The sequence below is a fragment of the Pundamilia nyererei genome, unplaced genomic scaffold (assembly GCF_000239375.1).
Source record: "Pundamilia nyererei isolate P.nyererei 1_Seehausen unplaced genomic scaffold, PunNye1.0 scaffold00050, whole genome shotgun sequence".
In the NCBI taxonomy this organism is placed as follows: Eukaryota; Metazoa; Chordata; class Actinopteri; order Cichliformes; family Cichlidae; genus Pundamilia; species Pundamilia nyererei.
This window is the reverse complement of record NW_005187451.1, coordinates 2,254,141-2,264,833: the sequence shown is the minus strand read 5'-3', so window position 1 is coordinate 2,264,833 and position 10,693 is coordinate 2,254,141. Positions and strand designations below refer to the sequence as shown.

The window sequence follows — 10,693 nt, the reverse complement described above, 5'->3', positions numbered from 1 at the left end:
TTTATTGTCAGCTGCAAAAATAAAGCATATGAAAATCAAGTCCCCGAAGCACATGCGGTACCTCACGTGGGAAAAAACACTCCAAATGTCACAGTGAGGACATTGATAGCACTGCTTCAAGCTCATTTGTTCTTGACATTCAGCTTGCTGTCAAGGGTGAAGCGTTGCTGCTTTCTTACCTCGTCGCTGTGGATATTTATGAAAGCGGCAGATCTCCAGTGTCTCGCACTAAATATTCCTAAATATTTCGCTCGGACGCCCGAGATTCCTGCTCTTCATGTGTGTATGTCTAAAAAAAGCCAAACCATATTTATGGTGTACTGCCGTTGTTTCAGCTCTATTCCAGTGATATTAAATTATTTATTCATTTGAACACGTGATTGTTTTTGTAATAAAGGATAAAAACAACCAATCAACCTCATACTGACCAGTGTGATTTACGCCACATGAGATATCGTGTGGACCGTCTAATATAGGCAAGAATTCCACCTCATAGGTGTGCTGTGTGCGTACTTTGTGTAAAAGGAGGATACACACACACCATATAAAGAAGGTATGTTGTGGAAAGGGGGAAAAACATGCACAAAGAAAGGAGGAGGAGGGGAGAGAGAGACTGGAGCCACATGGGGACCAGTAAACAGGCTGGTGTTGAATTCCAACAATGTGGAAAACAGCAAACACTTCAGTCAGTCCAAGAGGAAACCTCAGTCACTGGGGTGCCTGTGCTGCGCTGTGGCAGCGGGGCTGTGTTCCACAGGTCTGACGGGAGGACGGTGGGCGGGTTGACACCGCAGAGCTACAGGAAGCAGGGCTGGAGCAGAAACACAAACAAACACAGCCAGCCCCGCTCGGCGCTTGGAGCCGCAGGATAAAAATTCTGGACCAAATCGCGGCCCTGCTCGACAAGTATTTCAGGGGTTTGCTGCTGGTGGCTGTGATGCATCTCATCGGTAATGTTTGTGTTTGTCAGAGCAGTGGCAGCGCTGCTCCTTCATCACGGAATATTAAAAGGTGCACATGGAGAAAGGATATTTGCATGGAAATAAATATATAACAACAGTACACTGTAAGCATTTGTGCACTAAAAGTATTTTCTTTAAATCAGTGAATGCTTTTAAATTCAAATAAAATATCCTCGTTCATGCAAAGGCAAGAACGAGGTTGTGCTCGCAGCAACAGGAGATGAATGCAGGCCCTCTGTCGACTGGTATCCTACTCTGCCTTTCTTCCTTCTGTTAAATGACAGCTGTGTACTACGATGATAGAAAAACAACGCCGACAACAGTGTGTGCTTTCAGTCACACGAGGATTCGTTGAAACACTGTGGCTGATCCCGACATATGTGGTGGTCCAAAAAAAGGGGGGAAAAAGTTCATTTACAGATAAAGCAGATGGGTTTCTGCTCAGCATATAGCGTTTTAGTTTCAGTCTACATCCATTTAATTCCACTTATCCAATTCAAGGTCACGGTGAGGCTGGAGCCGATCCCAGATGGTTGCAGGTTGGCCAGTCCAATCAGTCAATTCAACGTGGATCATGATGTACAATGCAAGAGTGCTTTGATCAAACATGTAAAGCCATCGTGATTTTAGCTGTAAAAAGCACCTGCAGAAATGCAACTTCCTGTGGTCAGAGCAGGCTCGTTGGATTTACAAACAAAACATGCATTTGTGCAAATTTTGAAGGGTTTGGTTTTTAACGTCGGCTTAAGCTTGTGACATTTGCAACCGAGGTTTGATATTTGATATGTCTGTCTGAAAAATATGTTACACGGAAAGGTCAAATGAGAAACCAGCTCCAAGGATGAGGATTCTGCCTGTCATCACAGGGGAAAATCTCCAGGCCCCACGAACCAGGTCGACGTCAGATTCAAATGAAATCAGGAAAAAATAAATACTTTGCTGAGCGTGCATCTAGTTCTAGATGTTGCAAAGCAACAAGTGCAAAACTCAAAGTGTGTTTCTGCAAGCGCACATTGCACGAGGTCGCACATACATTATCACACATTATCGCACGCACGGCGACAGGGTCGAAACAAAGTATGGAATAATCACCGAGGCATAGGGCGCACCTGCAGTTTACATGTTGCTCTGATAGTGTTGTTTCTGTTGTCACTGTGTGTGTGTGTGTGTGTGTGTGTGTGTGTGTGTGTGTGTGTGTGTGTGTGTGAGAGATATTCTGCCAGTTCCGCCTCAGTTGCCTCCTCTCAGTGCTAGGCACCCATTTAACCTCACCTCGCACACCAACCACCCTGCTAACTCAGACACACACCGGCACCGTGACACACACATAGACAGATGTCAGAAGGGTGACGATGTGAATGAAACACAGCCCCACAGCTGTGTGTGTGTGAGAGAGAGCTGCACAAGTGTGAGACTGAGGCCTGCCCCTCTGGCTGATGCAGAGCAGGTGGAGAGATCCAGCGTGCTGGGTGTTTGCCAAGAGAAAGGACCACACCAACAAATATGGAGCACATGCAGGGAAACGTAACAGACACGCCGAGCAGACGCGCACAAACAAAAGCAGGCGGTGAAAAGCAGCTTTTGTAAAAGCGATATAGATAGAAATATTATGCCCGTTTTGTCCTTCACGTTATCACAAACTATCTCTCCTGTGCCTCGTTTGCACAGTGCTCTCCACATGCCATAAATCCTCCATTTCTCTGTTGAGCTGTTATTCTATATTTACACCTGTTTGTTATGTGACGGCTCACATCTAGACAACCTTGAAAATGCTGCGATCAAGGCTGATAACTACAGGTTGCGATTGCACTTTGAAGACAAAACAACATTAATTAGCGAATAAAATGGAAATGCAGGCATCACATGCACGCTGCCTCCAAGTTCGCCTGGGTATTTGGAGAGAGAGACGGGGAGATACAACATTTCATACATATTTCCATCTGTAATCCCTCTCTCTTTTCCTGTGATAGCTGTGCTCTGTGAGGTACATAAACAGGATGCTCGTCTGCATTGATAAGGCATGCTTCAGTGTGTGACAGGTCATCTTTGTACTGGAGGAGTGTAACCTCTCAGTTCTTGCTAAACCTTCAGGATGCACGCAGATCCTCTCCCCTCCATCTGCTGGTCTCTATGAAGTCTGCACCCGATCACAGGAGCTTTGACTGCAGCTTCTGTCTCTACCACATTGCAGTCATACCTAACCCCTGAGCCAGATCAACAACACGCAGGAAAATAAAAAGACGCCAACATTTTTTTTCTTTTTAAGTGTTTAAAATGTGCTTTCAGCCTCTGGGTGCAAATAAAATCTGCAAATTTAGCAGTGAAAAGCTGGAATGCACTGAAACCTGCACACAAACAAAAACACTGTGTGGGTCTTGTTCACAGCTAATACTGCTATTGTGCAAATTATGTGAAATTGACCATGTTTTCTTTATTTCACAATGTTTGAGTTTGGCCTAAAGTGTGTCATGTTTACAAATAATCAGATGAATTATTGTCTAATTGAGTTGGTCTTTGTATAAACGACTTCATTTTTTAATGTAAAAAACATTGCAAGTAAACTCAGATTAATTTTAAGCTTTCTATAGTCTTTTTAGCTTGGATCACATGTCTAACCTCAACAATGCAAATGCAGATTTCCATATTATTTCAGGTGGGAGTGTTTGGAGTTACGTTTAACTGAAATTCCACTCTTTTTTTGGGAGTGACCAGTATCTGATCTTCCCACATTAGATCACTACTAATCTTGTTTTACATAAACGACTTCGCAACCCGCTGCACCAGTGGTGTCACAGCTTAAGCTCTCTAACATAATAATGATACAATAAATGAGTAGAGGACCACCTGTTTTAGCTAACATCCATTCCCTGCATGCTTCCTTGGAATGCTACAGGATTAATGGGCAACTGTAAAGTACGGTCAGCAGACAGATGTTCATCCAGTGGTTCTAAAATTCCAGGAGGGGTTAAATAATATGGAATATGTTATGGAAACTTTCAGGCTATTTTTGTTTGCTAAGCCACTTTTTTTTTTCCTTTCTTTTTTTCTCCTTTGGCCTGTCCCGTTTGGCTCTTTTGCATCAGAATTGTTGTCTAAAGGCAAAGAAAGATACCCAACGGATTTACTTTACCAAATTGACCATCCCAGCCTTGCCGTAATGGTCCATTTGATTCACCTTTTATTGTTTCTTTTATTTTCACTTACTGAATACGGGACAGACTTGACTGGGGGAAAGAAGGGGAGAAAGAAAGAGGGAAAGAGAAACAGCTGAGAAGAGGGACGGGGGAGAAGGGCAAAAGACAAAAACCAACAGTTTGCTAAGCCACTTAACGCTGACTTATGAATAGAATATTATTTTATTCCAATTTCTTTAGATCTCTGCTAATCTACCACAAGTGATCAGGCTTTTGAACTGCTGACATTCTGCACACACCATGACACACTCACTACAACCACTGGACTCTACACACTGTCACTTTAAATCTTTACTGCACAAGTTTTTGCACAAACTGTAAATACCAAACAGTTGTCTTACGTTCTGTAATATTTAATAATTTAGTATTTTGTTATTTTTATTATTATTTTCCTCTTTAATATAACTGCACACTTCTATATGTTCATGTAAAGCTGAGGAGCAGAAGCCAAAGAATTTCATGTGGCTACACTGTTTATCTGTACGTGACAATAAAACTTGAAAAATGCCACCGTGTGGCAGACATTAAATAGTATTTTGCTTTGCAGTGTGTTCTAAAAGGTAATCTGAGGAAACTGAACAGGTGGAGGACAAAAGATGAAGCATCATGGCTGATGAACTGATGATGCAGATTTCATGTCCTATAGGAACAAAATCCAGCAAAGACCTGACACAGGGCATGCAGGAGGCATCTCGCCATTCAGCTGATCCACCTGCTGTTTGCCTCGTCAGAAATGGTCAAGAAGCCATTTTTAATAAAATGCCAAATTACAGTAGAACTGGCTGAAAAGCAGTGGTAGTAGGTTTCATGGAGTGATGAATCCAAATCTAAATGACATCAATATGCAACACTCTCAGTCATGGATGGGGCTCCCCAGAGCCTAGACCTCAGCAGTGCTGAAGCAGTGTGGGATCATTTTGACAGGAAATGGAACAAAAGGCAGCCAACATCTAAAGCAGACCTTTGAATGTCTTTCAATGAGCCTGGAGAACTATTCCTGAAGACTACTTAAAGAAATGAGAAGAAAGCTTGTCTAAAAGAGTTGAGGAATAAAAGTGGTCATGCTAAATGTTGACTTTCAGAAACTCTGGTTTGGCTCTATACTGGATTTCCGTGTGTTTTCCCAGAGAAATACAACGAAATGAGGTCTAACAACTTTGGTTGTTGTTTTTATTGCCATCACTTATGGAATATCGGAACATTCACGCTGCGGCCAAATTCTTGTAAATTCAGGCTCGCTGTCATCAGTTCTCATTTGTGGGAATATCGTTCAGCATGTGTGTTCAAACACATCAGAGTTAAATGTCACACTTACAGTAAAAGGTCTCTGTAAACTCAGCGATTCAACCTACTTCATTTCCCCTGGAGGAAGAACCTTTTCCATGCTGGTTACCTGCGAGCGACACCTGAAAGTTTGGAAAGGAACAGAGCGAAATAGATGAGAATGCTTCCCTTTCAAAAAAAAATATCCCCAAATCAAAAGGAGATCCTCTCTGTTAAATAAACAATAAAAAAAGAACACAAAAAGTTTGCCATTGGTTTAAAGCGCCACATCAGTGCAGAGAGCCACTTTTAGAACAATGGAAACCCAACACGATTATTAAACAGTTTTCTACCAAACACGTGGAGGCATGCGTGTTGAACTACAGGAACTCGGGGTGCAGCTCCCCTCGCAGACTGATGCATTACTTTTCATCCATCCATCTAATTATTCCCTTAGAAACCTGAAATTTGAAGATACAAAAGACCATCCCTATCTGTCACTGAGCGGCATTGATCTTATTGAGAGAAAATGTGGGTGTAGAGGAAACCCAATATAACTCATGCCATTAAATTCCACACAGCATTATTCACATACAGAATTGACAGATTTCTGTGAGACGTTTCTTTTAATCTTCAACTGTTGTTGAAGAAAAAGGGGGAAAAAAATCCCACACTCCAGGCATCTCTCCTTTCTCCATATTTGCAGTGAGGTTAACAAAAAAGGCGATTGAAGTAGGGAGAAAAAACACAGCCCCACCTAACTTGTTGATTATTAACAATGGGGATGGGAAGAAGACAGATGTGTTTCCTGTGTATCAGCGCTGTTTGAATTGTCAGTCTGAAATCACTGCTGAAGCTCTTATCAAAGCAAAGTAAGCTGATCAGTTCCAGTTGCGCTCGCTGTCCACGCGAGTCAATCCGCGGCACCATTTTTTGTCAATAAATTCTCCTAATATTCCCAATTACAGACTCTGCGCGTGTCATGTGCACACGTGCAATGATGGCAAGCGAGACTGAGCAAATAGCCGAGAGTACGCGTGTGGATCAGTGGATTCGGCGCAACCTGGCTGCCTGAACACACTTAAACCTTCTTACACTGCCTCAACAGATTGTCATGCAAATTCTGAGCAAAGTTGGAATACCAAATATTTTAGTTTTGTTGCAACTTAAGAATGACATCCTAGACAGTGGTGGGCGGTATAAAGAAAAACGCAACGATTCTGAGCAAAGATTGCCATAAAAAAAAAACCCAAGTCGAGATAATCGCGGGAGGCTTGGACAACAGGCCCACTTGAAGTGGGCCATCTTGCCCTATGAAAGCTAGGACCATCTTCTGTTCAACCACAGAAGTGAACGGGAGACGTGGATGGAATTTGCAACACTAAGGTGCAACTTTTTGGTGTAATGCAACTTCTTTAAACTAAACACAGAGCGATAACTGTAAATCTATTTATCCATCTAAATTATTCGGGTGTGAGCTGCACAGCTTTTGAGGTGCCTGCTATAGACATACCTGTTTTCCTACAATATAAGCAGATGCCACTTGTCTACAAGTGCGTTTGAAAAACCCAGCAGCAATTAAAAGTGAAAAGCTCGAGAAAGAGCCGGTAAATGCACCGTAAGTTGAAACAGGAAACTTCTCCTCTGTCCGTAAATAACACGATTCAAAGTAAAGACAGCGCGAGGTGGTGAAGCTGCTCCTTTGAATCTCGCGGTATTTGACAGTTTCCCTTCACTCTTTGACACTCGCCCCTCCCCTGGGCTCCGGGAATGCTGGGTTGTTTACATTAGAGTCACACGGGTCAGCGTTGTGGTGATGAGGGGGGCCTAGTAGTGGAGAGTCTGTCCGAAAACACGTACACATCTCGCCTGGCTGTGCGGCACAGGCGCTCTCTGCGAGACAACTTTCCAGCTCAGTCACGGTGCCACGCAGGAACAGAGGCCCACCGAGTCCACTTCTCGCAGCGACCTTGGAAAGAAAGGGAAAGTCAAAACAAAGATAACCGCCATAACCATCAGGAAAAAGCCTCAGCGTGAAGAAGGAATAGCTTAGCAACTGTCTCCCACTTCCTGGTAAGAACTGACACGGCGTTAGCTGAAAGTGAACTTTTTGAAACTCAACTACTGCTAATGAACTCCTCGTAAGCTGTTGCCCTTTGCGCTTTAACTTCCTCGGAAAGTGACAGAAAAAGTTCGTAGTAGTCACCAGTTGCCCTTCAGACACAAGTTTGTCACTCATTTGAAGAAGTTTTTCGAAGTTCGCTAGCTAGGCTAGCTTGTTAGCTTCCTAGCATGTCGCTTTGCGGACTTTATCTTTATAAAACCGGACAGTCGAAGGTGTCAGCAAACGCTTCCAGCTGCTTTGTAACGTTTATATTACAATGTACGCAAAACGGCTTTGTGCTAAAGTGCTAAAGCGGCTAATCCTGCGGTGCCAACGTGACAGTGGACACTTGTTGCTACAATGTTACAGTCATGTTACACGTACAGCTTTCAAACAGTAGTAATCACACACCGCCTCGGTGATGTAGAAGAACACGACTGTCTTTACAGCGTTTCTTTACATCCTTGATTGTCAGTAGTTTATGATGTGAAGGTATTTTTCATGTCAAAGGCTTATTTTGTATAATGTGTCAATAGTGATGTGTTACGTTGTTGTCAACGTCGCTTACTATACTTGAAGTCTCAGCTGTGGAGGAATTCTTAGTCGAGTAGTATAACATCCATGAACATGACTGCAGCGGGGCCAAGGGTTGGATATGGAGTGGGTGCCTTTCATGAACCTCTGCTTGGCACCCATGGTCTGTAAATGTAAACCCAGTAGTTTACATACGCCCATACTGTAATTTTCCCCTGGGTGGAATTTTTTTTTTATGTGTGACAACCAAGAGACATTTTGATAGAAAAAAAAAAATGAAGTCAAGTAAATAATTTTGAGGTTTGGACTGTTGGTCTCACGTTCAATAACAATGTGTTCTGATGTTTTATAGATCAAAATCTAAATTGATTTGTCTTACAATTATCACTGATAAGGGGAAAAATAATGCTCTTTTTATAAATTCAATAAAAAAATGAAAAATTTGAAGTGAATCTGCCTTAGTTTAGTTTCTTTTAGTTGTCATATGTGGGCTTGTGTTATTAAACTCAAGCCAAAGTAGTTGTCAGACAAATTGCAAATATATTATTATATGAAAGTTCAAAAAACAAACCCACCTCTGCAATTTCTTTTTTTTTAATCTAGCAAAACATGTAAAGGCGTATTACAAAACACTTGTTTCTTAACCTTTTAGTAATTTTTGGGAAAGGCATACGCGCTTCCAGCTGTCTTTTTGTTCCACGCTGCCAAACACAATAAAACTATACACTTGGTAGACGAGGTTTATTTGGAAGAGAGCTGCTAGTCGTTACAAAGAAGTAATTTATTCAAATAAAAAATAAATCTGAGATCAGGCCTTTCTCGTTTTACTTCCTTTGTTGTGAGTAACAGTAGTTATTGCAAAACCTTTACACACTCATGGCGTCCACAGTTTTGTTGGAACTTTGTAATTTCTCATCTTTAATTTTGAACGTAATAATATTAAAATACAAATTATAATAATAATGGCATGAGTAGAAAAACAAGTTGGGGAAAAAAGGAGTGAATACAAGCCAAAGGCACAGCAAACAAAACAAATACCACCAGATTTCCCTGCACAGGTATGTGGGCGGCTTCATCTCCGCTAAGCCTAATCATCTCGGGGTCAGATGTAGGTTGAAAGCAGTATCCCGTGCCACGTTGCTGTCGCTGCCTATCACAGCCAAATATTTCAGGCGTCGTACTATCACGTTTGGCTACGCTGCAGAGAGATGATTCAAACCAGAGTTAGTGGGAGCTGACATACCTTGTTGACCCAATTATTACTCACTTCTCTGTTGCCACATCCGATTATCGTCAGACAACAGGCTCGAGTCTGCCAGCGTCATCAGGTGATTGAGATGAACACTGGCTGGCTCTGTGAAGTTGACTATCAAGGAATGTGTCATGAACCGGATGATCAGAAAATGGCTGCCAAATGTTTGCATCAGTCTCTGTGATGAGGGATTTCTGCCAGTAACATCCCACTTTGAACGTGAGCTGATGAGAGGTGGATTACTTTTGACAGGCTCTGGCAAAACTCGGCTGTTTAGCCCCGTTCTGTTGTTTGGATTTAATAAAAGTGTTACAGTAGAAACTGAAAATTGTTCATATTAGAAATTATTTAAGTCATTATTTATTGTAAGAGACACTGACGATGCCATAAATTGAAGAAAAGTTTTGTTTTAGAAGCACAGACATGGATATTTGATGGCGCCCGGGGTCCCATACATACACATTGTCTGATAGCAGCACGACCTTCAGAGCGAGGACTGAAATGCCATTCATCGGTGTGGAGAAATGTGCAGCACTGCAGCGGTGATTTAGCACAGTGGAATTTACCAAATAGCTCAATCTTGTGTGAGTTTCCTGTTTTAGCCCTGAAGCCGCCCCCCCCCCCTCCTGGATTAAAGATCAGATGAGACATTTGTCATCTGACCACTTTTAACAGTCATCTTGCCTTTGGGTTTTCACAGAGAACAGAAAAAATGTTGGCTCTTTTCTTTGCTTTCACCGAGCATATTTGAAGGAAGATGCTTCCCGAGGCCATTTCGAGCTACATTAAACGCTGTCTTTTGCATGATGTCAAAGACCTTGGCCAAGCATTGTGCAGAAAAAAAACTGGCAAAAGTAGCAGATCACTGTATAGGTTTCTCTGTTGTTCAGGTTTTGAGATTATTTGCACATAAAAAAATAGAAATATAATATAATGGCTAAGATTTCTTTAAAAAAAGAGCATTTCAGTATTGAGTCTTTCATTTCCAGGCTTGGAGTTTAAAATAGGTTCTTTGGCAGTGAGAGTGGGATGTGTGAGCAAGCTTCACACTCCTTAAATTGCTGGCTCGTCAATATTTTTCATATCCATCTCCCCTCTTTGTTATCAGGGGTCGCTGATGTTTCAAGTATTCAAATATCCTTGGTGGATGCCTCGCAGCTCCTTACGTCACGGGAAACTTCTCAATTTCACTGTGGCACTGATGCCTTTTCTCATTGGGTTGTGTAGTGCTCTGGGGGAAACCCACTACAAAGACATGCAAACACAAAATTACTGACCTAGGACCTCATTCAAAGTTTATGAAATGCTTTCAGTGCCCGTGGGTCAGCTAATGCTAGGACCGTGGAGTATCATTGAAATGAGAGGAAGGGTTGATTCACATCTT

At 42.2% G+C, this 10,693-nt stretch overlaps 1 protein-coding gene across 1 annotated transcript in view; it reads left to right on the top strand.

Moving 5' to 3' along the window:
• The first annotated feature begins 7,098 nt into the window (after window positions 1-7,098).
• nek7 (NIMA-related kinase 7) overlaps window positions 7,099-10,693 on the top strand; it is a 63,496-nt gene continuing 59,901 nt past the window's right edge. Inside the window, exon 1 of the mRNA XM_013910856.1 lies at window positions 7,099-7,492. The gene's annotated coding sequence lies outside the window, so the exon portion shown is untranslated. The remainder of the gene's footprint in view (window positions 7,493-10,693) is intronic.